Source organism: Fukomys damarensis, unplaced genomic scaffold (genome assembly GCF_012274545.1).
Source record: "Fukomys damarensis isolate Sample0158 unplaced genomic scaffold, DMR_v1.0_HiC HiC_scaffold_37, whole genome shotgun sequence".
Classification (NCBI taxonomy): Eukaryota; Metazoa; Chordata; class Mammalia; order Rodentia; family Bathyergidae; genus Fukomys; species Fukomys damarensis.
Window position 1 is genome coordinate 51,098,069 of NW_022900949.1, and position 7,468 is coordinate 51,105,536.

Sequence of the window (7,468 nt, forward strand, 5' to 3'; positions counted from 1 at the left end):
CCTAACTTATCTTAGCAAGTTTAATGTTTCTGTCTTAATATTTAGATCTTTAATCCACTTGGATTTTAATTTAGTGCATGGGGAAAGATAAGGATCTAGTTTTAATCTTTGGCAGGTTGAGATCGTTTTTCCAACATCGTTTATTAAAAAGGCTATCTTTTCTCCAGTGGGGATGGGCAGCTCCTTTGTCAAAGATGAGGTAGCTGAGTACATCTGGATTTGTTTTTGTGTCTTCCAATCTGTTCCACTGATCCTCAGGTCTGTTTCTTTGCCAGTACCATGCTGTTTTTATCACAGTGGCTTTGTAGTATAGTTTCAAATTGGGTTTTTCCAACATCGTTTATTAAAAAGGCTATCTTTTCTCCAGTGGGGATGGGCAGCTCCTTTGTCAAAGATGAGGTAGCTGAGTACATCTGGATTTGTTTTTGTGTCTTCCAATCTGTTCCACTGATCCTCAGGTCTGTTTCTTTGCCAGTACCATGCTGTTTTTATCACAGTGGCTTTGTAGTATAGTTTCAAATTGGGAATTGTTATACCCACTGCCATGTTTTTGTTGCCTAGGATGGCTTTTGCTATTCTAGGTCTCTTCTGGTTCCAAATGAATTTTTGGATTCTTTTTCTAATTCTGTGAAATATAGTGTTGGAATTTGAATTGGCATTGCATTGAATCTGTATAGCAGTTTTGGTAGTATGGCCATTTTCACTATGTTGATTCTTCCTACCCAGGAGCAGGGGATATCTTTCCATTTTCTTATATCCTCTTCAATCTCTTTTTTCAGAGTGCTGTAGTTTTCAGTGTAGAGGTCTTTTGCTTCTTTTGTTAGATTGATTCCTAGATACTTCATTTTTTGGATACTATTGTGAAAGGAATTGTTTCCTTAATTTCTCTCTCAGTGAGTCTCTTATGGACATCTGAAATGAAGACATTGCTCAGGCAAAGAAGTAAAAGCAGCAAGTAAATATATGAAAAAATGTTCCACATCACTGGTCATTTGAGAGACACAGATAAAAACAACACTGAGATTCCACCTCACCCCACAAAGAATGGCTGCTATCAAGAAATCAACCAATAACAAATGTTGACGGGGTTGTGGGGAGAAAGGAACCTTTCTCCATTGTTGATGGGAGTGCAGACAGGTGCAACCACTATGGAAATCAATATGGAGATACCTCAAAGAGCTAGGACTAGAGGTTCCATTTGACCCAGCCATCCCTCTGCTAGGTATCTTTCCAGAAGAATTAAAAGAATCATATCACAATGATATATGCACACCTGTGTTTATAGTGGCACAATTTGTGATAGCTAAAATTTGGAAACAGCCCATTTGCCCATCAGTTGGAAACTGGATAAAGATGTGGTTTTTCTTTAAAATGGAATACTACTCATCCATAAAGAATGAGAAATTTGATTAATTCATAGGAAAATGGATGCATATTGAGGATATACTCCTAAGTGAAATATATAAGTCACACGTGTGTAAATACCAAATAGTTTCTCTGGTTGGAATAAACTATAATAGTACATAAGATCCTAATGAGGTAATTGACAATGTGAAATAGAAAGAAAAGGGCTAAAGGTGTAGGGAAAGTGGGAAGGGTAGGGGAAAGGTAATAAGGGAAACAAAAAAATAAGAAAAAATGAAAAAATGGAAATAAAACATTTATAAATGGAGAGGGGAGGGGGGGTGAAAGGAGGGCAGGGACAAAGGGAAAAAATGAGAATGAAGACCTGTCATGTAAAGGTACAAGATCCCAGTAATGAATGTGACTGTACTGTATATCTAGAATGTACCAATAAACTCAATGAGGGGAAAAAACTGTTTACTTATTTTTATCATAATCAAAACTTCCTTGATTCTTAGTGAAGAAAAATTCCTTTCTAATGCCGGGAGTGGTGGCCCATGCCTGTAATACCAATACTCGTGATGCTGAAACAGTAGGATCGCTGTGAGTTCGAGGCCAGCCTGAGCTACATAGTGAGTTCCAGGTCAGTCTCAACTACATAGTGAGACCCTGTCTCAAAAAACCAAAAAAGAAATTCCTTTCTCTGTGTTGTATTAGTCGCTTTCCCATCAACGGGACATCAGTTAAAGGAAGAGCTTTGTTATGGCTCACAGTGTCAGAGGGTTTAGAAGACTGGCCTCACGGCAGAAACGACACAGTGGAAGGGCACGACAGAGGAAAGCTGTTCAAAATGGCCAGGAAGCAGAGAGAATGAGAGAAGCATCTTTTCTGTGTCGTGATGCAAGGTATTTGGCTTTTCTTTAATGGCCCCAATGTTTTTAGCAATCACACTCTCCTTGGCATCAATTTCATATGTGCTTCCTTTCGGGCCAAGCTGCAAAATGTTTACAGATTTTTGCCTCTGCTTTTTCTTTCTGATTCTCATTGTAAATATGACTAAAAGCAGCCAGCAGTAGCTATGCCACAGCCTGAATGTAGGGCTGTCTTGAAATTACCTCTACCAGATCAATTAACCTGCTACCTTTACATGCAATCTCACACAAAGTCTTTATTTTTTTTTTTTTTACTAGAGATTGAACTCATGACTTGCACTTGCGAGGCAGGTGCAGTGCCACTGAGCTAAATCCCCAGCCCTCACACAAAGTCTAAATGAAAAAATGTAGACAAATTATTTCCCAGAATGAAATATGCATGGCCTGTAGTCCAAATTCCAATAGTTCTTGTTTCCATCTGAAACTCCTGAACCTGGCCTTTACTTTCCGCAATGTTACCAGCATTCTGGCCTTCTGAGCTCCCATCAAAATCTCTCTTCAGTCTCTGCTGACAATATTCTAGGGCTTCTCTAGCCTGCATCCCAAACCTTCCCAAACTCCTTCCACAAAACAGTTCCAAATGTTTCTGAACCACATGATCAGGTGCAATCACAGCAATGACCCAATTCTCAGTACCATTTATATACATGAGTAGTCACTTTTCCCTTGCTGGGACAAAATACGTGGTACTTGCAACTTAAAGGAGGAAATGTTTATTTTGGCTCATGGTTTCAGAGGGTTTATTCCATGCTTAGCTAACTTCATGACAGAACCAGCATTGCAAAAGGTCATAGCAGAAGAAAATTTCTCAACTATGACATCCAGGAAACAGAGAGGGAAAGGAGGAATCAAGAACAAGTATAAACCCTTTTAGGTCACACCCCCAGTGACCTACCTCTTCTAACCAGGCCCGCCTTCTAACAGCACATCTATTCCCTCATCAATGGATTAATCCATTAATAATAAGCATATTGCCCCCATAATCAAATCACCTTTCAAAAGCCCCACCTCTGAATACGATACGTGAGACTACAGGAGTACATTTTAGATTCTTTCCTACATGGTGAGCTTAGGAAGAAAAGGCGCAAAGGAGAAGGGGAAATGGGTAGGGTAGGGGAAAAGAAAGAGGGGAATGGAGTTAACATGAGAAAAAGAAAAAGTGGAAACAAAGTCTTTGTAGACAGGAGGGGTGGAGGGGTTGAAGGGAGAGCAGGGGAATGGGGGAAAATAAGAACCAAGATGGATTACATAAAGGTGCAAATTTCCAATGATGAATGTCATTATATTGTATAACTTAAATGTACCAATAAAATTGATTAATTAAAAAAAGGATATGGACAATATATCCTGAGATGTGAATTTTTTTTAATCAAATAGGAATCCAATTGTCACAACACAAGCAAGCCCATCTTTACCTGACTGACTTGAGAAGTTTAATTCAAAATATGTCAAATTCCACATAATTTGGGTCTATTTATGGATTTTCTTTTATGTTCCATTTGTCTGTTCATGTGCTAATACCATGCTATTTTAATCATTAATGTTTTGCATTAATGTTACCTTTTGGTAACGAATTTCAAATTGTTTTAATTTTAAATCCCTCTTTACCCATTCTATCCAGTAAAGAAATAATGACGCTTTTGGCAGCATTCTTTTGACTCTTAATTATGCAATTAGCATTTATAGTAATACAATATAAATTGTCTAGATGGATAATATAGTATATCTTTAACTCATTTATTCTTCTATAAGTAGATGTAAGTATTCATTATCATATTGTGATAGTATAGCTGATTCAAACTGTGTGTATCCTGAAATTTCTTTGAAGCTTACAGTAAGATTATAGCATTTGCCATCTCACTGTATCATTAACCAACCAAATTCAACCAAAAATTTGATTCTGTGGCTAAATTAAACTTTTTTTAGGTTTAAAAAACTAATTTTTTGCAGGGCATGGTGGTTCACGCCTGTAATCCCAGCACTAGGGAGGCTGAGACAGGAGAATGGCTGCAAGTTCAAGACCAGCCTGGACTACACAATGAGTTCCAGAGCAGTCTGAACTACATAGTAGACCCTGACTCAAAAAACAAAAAAAAAATCAATTTTTAATATATTGTTCGTTCATTTTTATCCCTATGTGGTATTCCTATATACAAAATTTAATAATTTATTCTAAGGAGTTATTTATAGTTTAGGGGTATTTTAATAAATATTACAAACATTTACCTGTCTTGCTGCAAATGACAAAAGCTGAGCCATACATGAAGCGTATGTACTTTCAATGAACTGTATGGGAAATGTTGCCACTGTACATTATTCTTCCAATACCCACTTTAGTCAAACTTTCAGCAGTATCTTCTGGGTCTCCAAAAGTATTTTCTGACAAAGAAGAACATACCCAAGTGTTCACCACACTGTATTAACCATGTTATGCTGTTGTTTCACAACAGTAGAGACAGTGAGTGTCTTCTCATAGAGTTTGGCTTTTGTAGTCCTTCCTAAGCAAGAAACTTATAGAGGTGTCTCAACTTGCCCTATAATTAAGTTTTAAGGAGTGAATCAAATATTGAGTATTTTAAATACTTTTTAAGACCACATTAAACATTTCTAGAAAAAATCATAAAAGTTTGTCCTCATGCTCTAAATACCTAGACTTTACAGCTTGCTAATTTTTAATGCTGGGTAATATCTCAAGGTCAATGTGTAACATAGGTAAAGATTTTTTTCTTAATGACAGAGAAGTTAATTCATATTTCTAATAATCTTTATAATTTGGAACGTGTACCTGCTTCTCTTCCTTTCATAGTTGATTAGATTGCCATTCTTTTTGCCTCATATGGTAACTGATGAGCACTCAACCCAGAAGGCAGGAGAAGGGTAGGCTCAGCCATTTCTTTGTTCACTTGTGCTTCCATTGTTAGTAACATCTTTAACCATCATTTCCTATTTCATTAAAATCATATAATGCTCTCTACATTTACTGAATTGGGCACTCACACAATGCAACATTCTGCAATAGCTCAGAAGCAAAGTAATGAGCGAGAATTGCTTCTCTACTTTCTACTTCCTTCCCTCGGGCCAATTTGAAAATGACACATGCTAAGAGATTGGACAAGTGAAGGTGCCTGGGCCAAGCCCACAGAACATCATTCTATGGGGAAGACCCCACTAACAAGGCACAGATTTGGAGGACAATGCAGAGCCCAGAAGCAAGGACTGCAGACCTGATTTAAACTGAGACAGTGCTATTATGGGAACTGTTGCTTAAAAGTAGCATCATGTAGGACTCTGGGGATTAAGAAATTCCAGAAAGACTGATACATAGCTAAAAGAATTGGAAGCAGAAGCTATAAGAAATGCTTGCACTCATATTCACAACAGCGTTATTCATAATGTGAGTCACAAGGTGGAAACAACCTAAGTATCCACTGATGAATGAATGGAAAAACAAAATGTGATGTACATAAATGTACAATTAAATTTTTAATTTTTTGAGGTGATAAGGGTCAAACCCAGTGCTTCATGAATGTTGAACAAGCAATCTAGCACTGACTTACATCCATAGCCTGTAAAATAGAACATTTTTCAGTCTTAAAAACAAATGATACTGATACATTACAATATTAATGAAATGAAGACATTATGACAAGTGAAATGAAGTAGTCACAAAAGAACAAATGCTGCATGGGTTCACTTGTATGAAATACCTAGAATAATCCACTCCATAGAAACAGAGTATAAGGAGATCACCTGGCAGCGGGTGCGTGACTCCCGGACTGCGCGACAATAGACCTAGGAAGGCCCCAAAGACCCTGGAGGGGGTCTCTTCAGCTGCCTGCCTGCCTGAGATCACCTGGCGGCAGGTGCGCGACCTCCCGGACTGCACGACATCAGACCCAGTAAGGAAGGTAGCCGCATGGGTGCCCTTGAAACACCCCCATGACCCCACCACCTTTCTCAAACCTCCTGATTGGGCCAGTCCTTACACCAACTCTGCAGAGGCATAGGTTCTCATGAAGGGTAGTTTTCTGAGCTCCCAACTTTGAACATCTTTAAAGAAAGGGTAGGGGAAACCTGTAATGGAACTGAGTGGAGTTCAACCCTGAGGGTAAGGAAACTCAAGTTAGGCCTTGTAGATTGTGTTCAGTCTCAGTCATGGGGAACTACCATTGGCTAGCTGAGACCAGAGGATTTGGTTCTGCATATGGCTGTACATGTGGTATAATATGAGATCAGAGACAGCCTGAAAGAGGCCCTTCAAATTCTTTTTTCTTTCTCTCTCTCTCTCTTTTTTCTTTTTTCCTCATTCCACCCTAAAAATTCTTTCTTTTTTCTGTCCTCTCTCTCCAAATCAGTCTCTTGCTCCACCATATTGTCCCTCATCTCCCTTTTTATTCCAGCTCCTGCCCTAACTCAGACTTCTTCTTTTATTTTTGTTTTGTTTTGTTTTTAGGAGGGGTTTCTCTTTATGTTCTTTTCTCCAGTCATTTTACCTCACTCATGGCTCTGTACCTTCAAGGGAAGGCAAGCACCTGTTATTGTTAAGGGGATATATTCTTGTCCTTATTCCTGCACTCTCTCTATCCCCCTGAACTTAATAGCTTTGTAAAGATAGTAAAGTAATTCCACAACCTCTGGATTCACTTCAAACCTGCTCTAATTCTTTCACTTATCCAATCCTCTCGTTCTAAGTCGAACCCCCCATCCTAAATGGTAAAGATGCTATATTTAAAAGCATATTCACTGCAAACATACTATGGGCTGCTTCTTGAAATTAATTTAATTCACATGAGTTAAAGGTGGTACATTAATGACTACCACAAGTGGTCAGTTTGCAAGCTGTGCCTGATCCTATTGGGCTGCTAAATGTATCAATTGGGAGAAAGGGTTGTGATTGATTTAAAGAGTGGTTTTCTCTGATATTATGAAAATGAGCATATCTATGAGTCATTAGAAACTCAAAAGCTAAAACACAATTATATTAGGAAGATTTAAGTAATACCCAGAAATTAAAGAAGGACAACCCAACAATAAAAATAAAAATGAGAAAACACTTAAGCAAGACACAAAAACAGATTTCCAGTTCACCAATGGCAAATAGTAGGACAAATGAGGATGAAAAGTCTGATAGTGAACCAACAGGACTCCCTGGACCCATAGCACAGGAGGTAACAAAACAGATCAATCAGGCT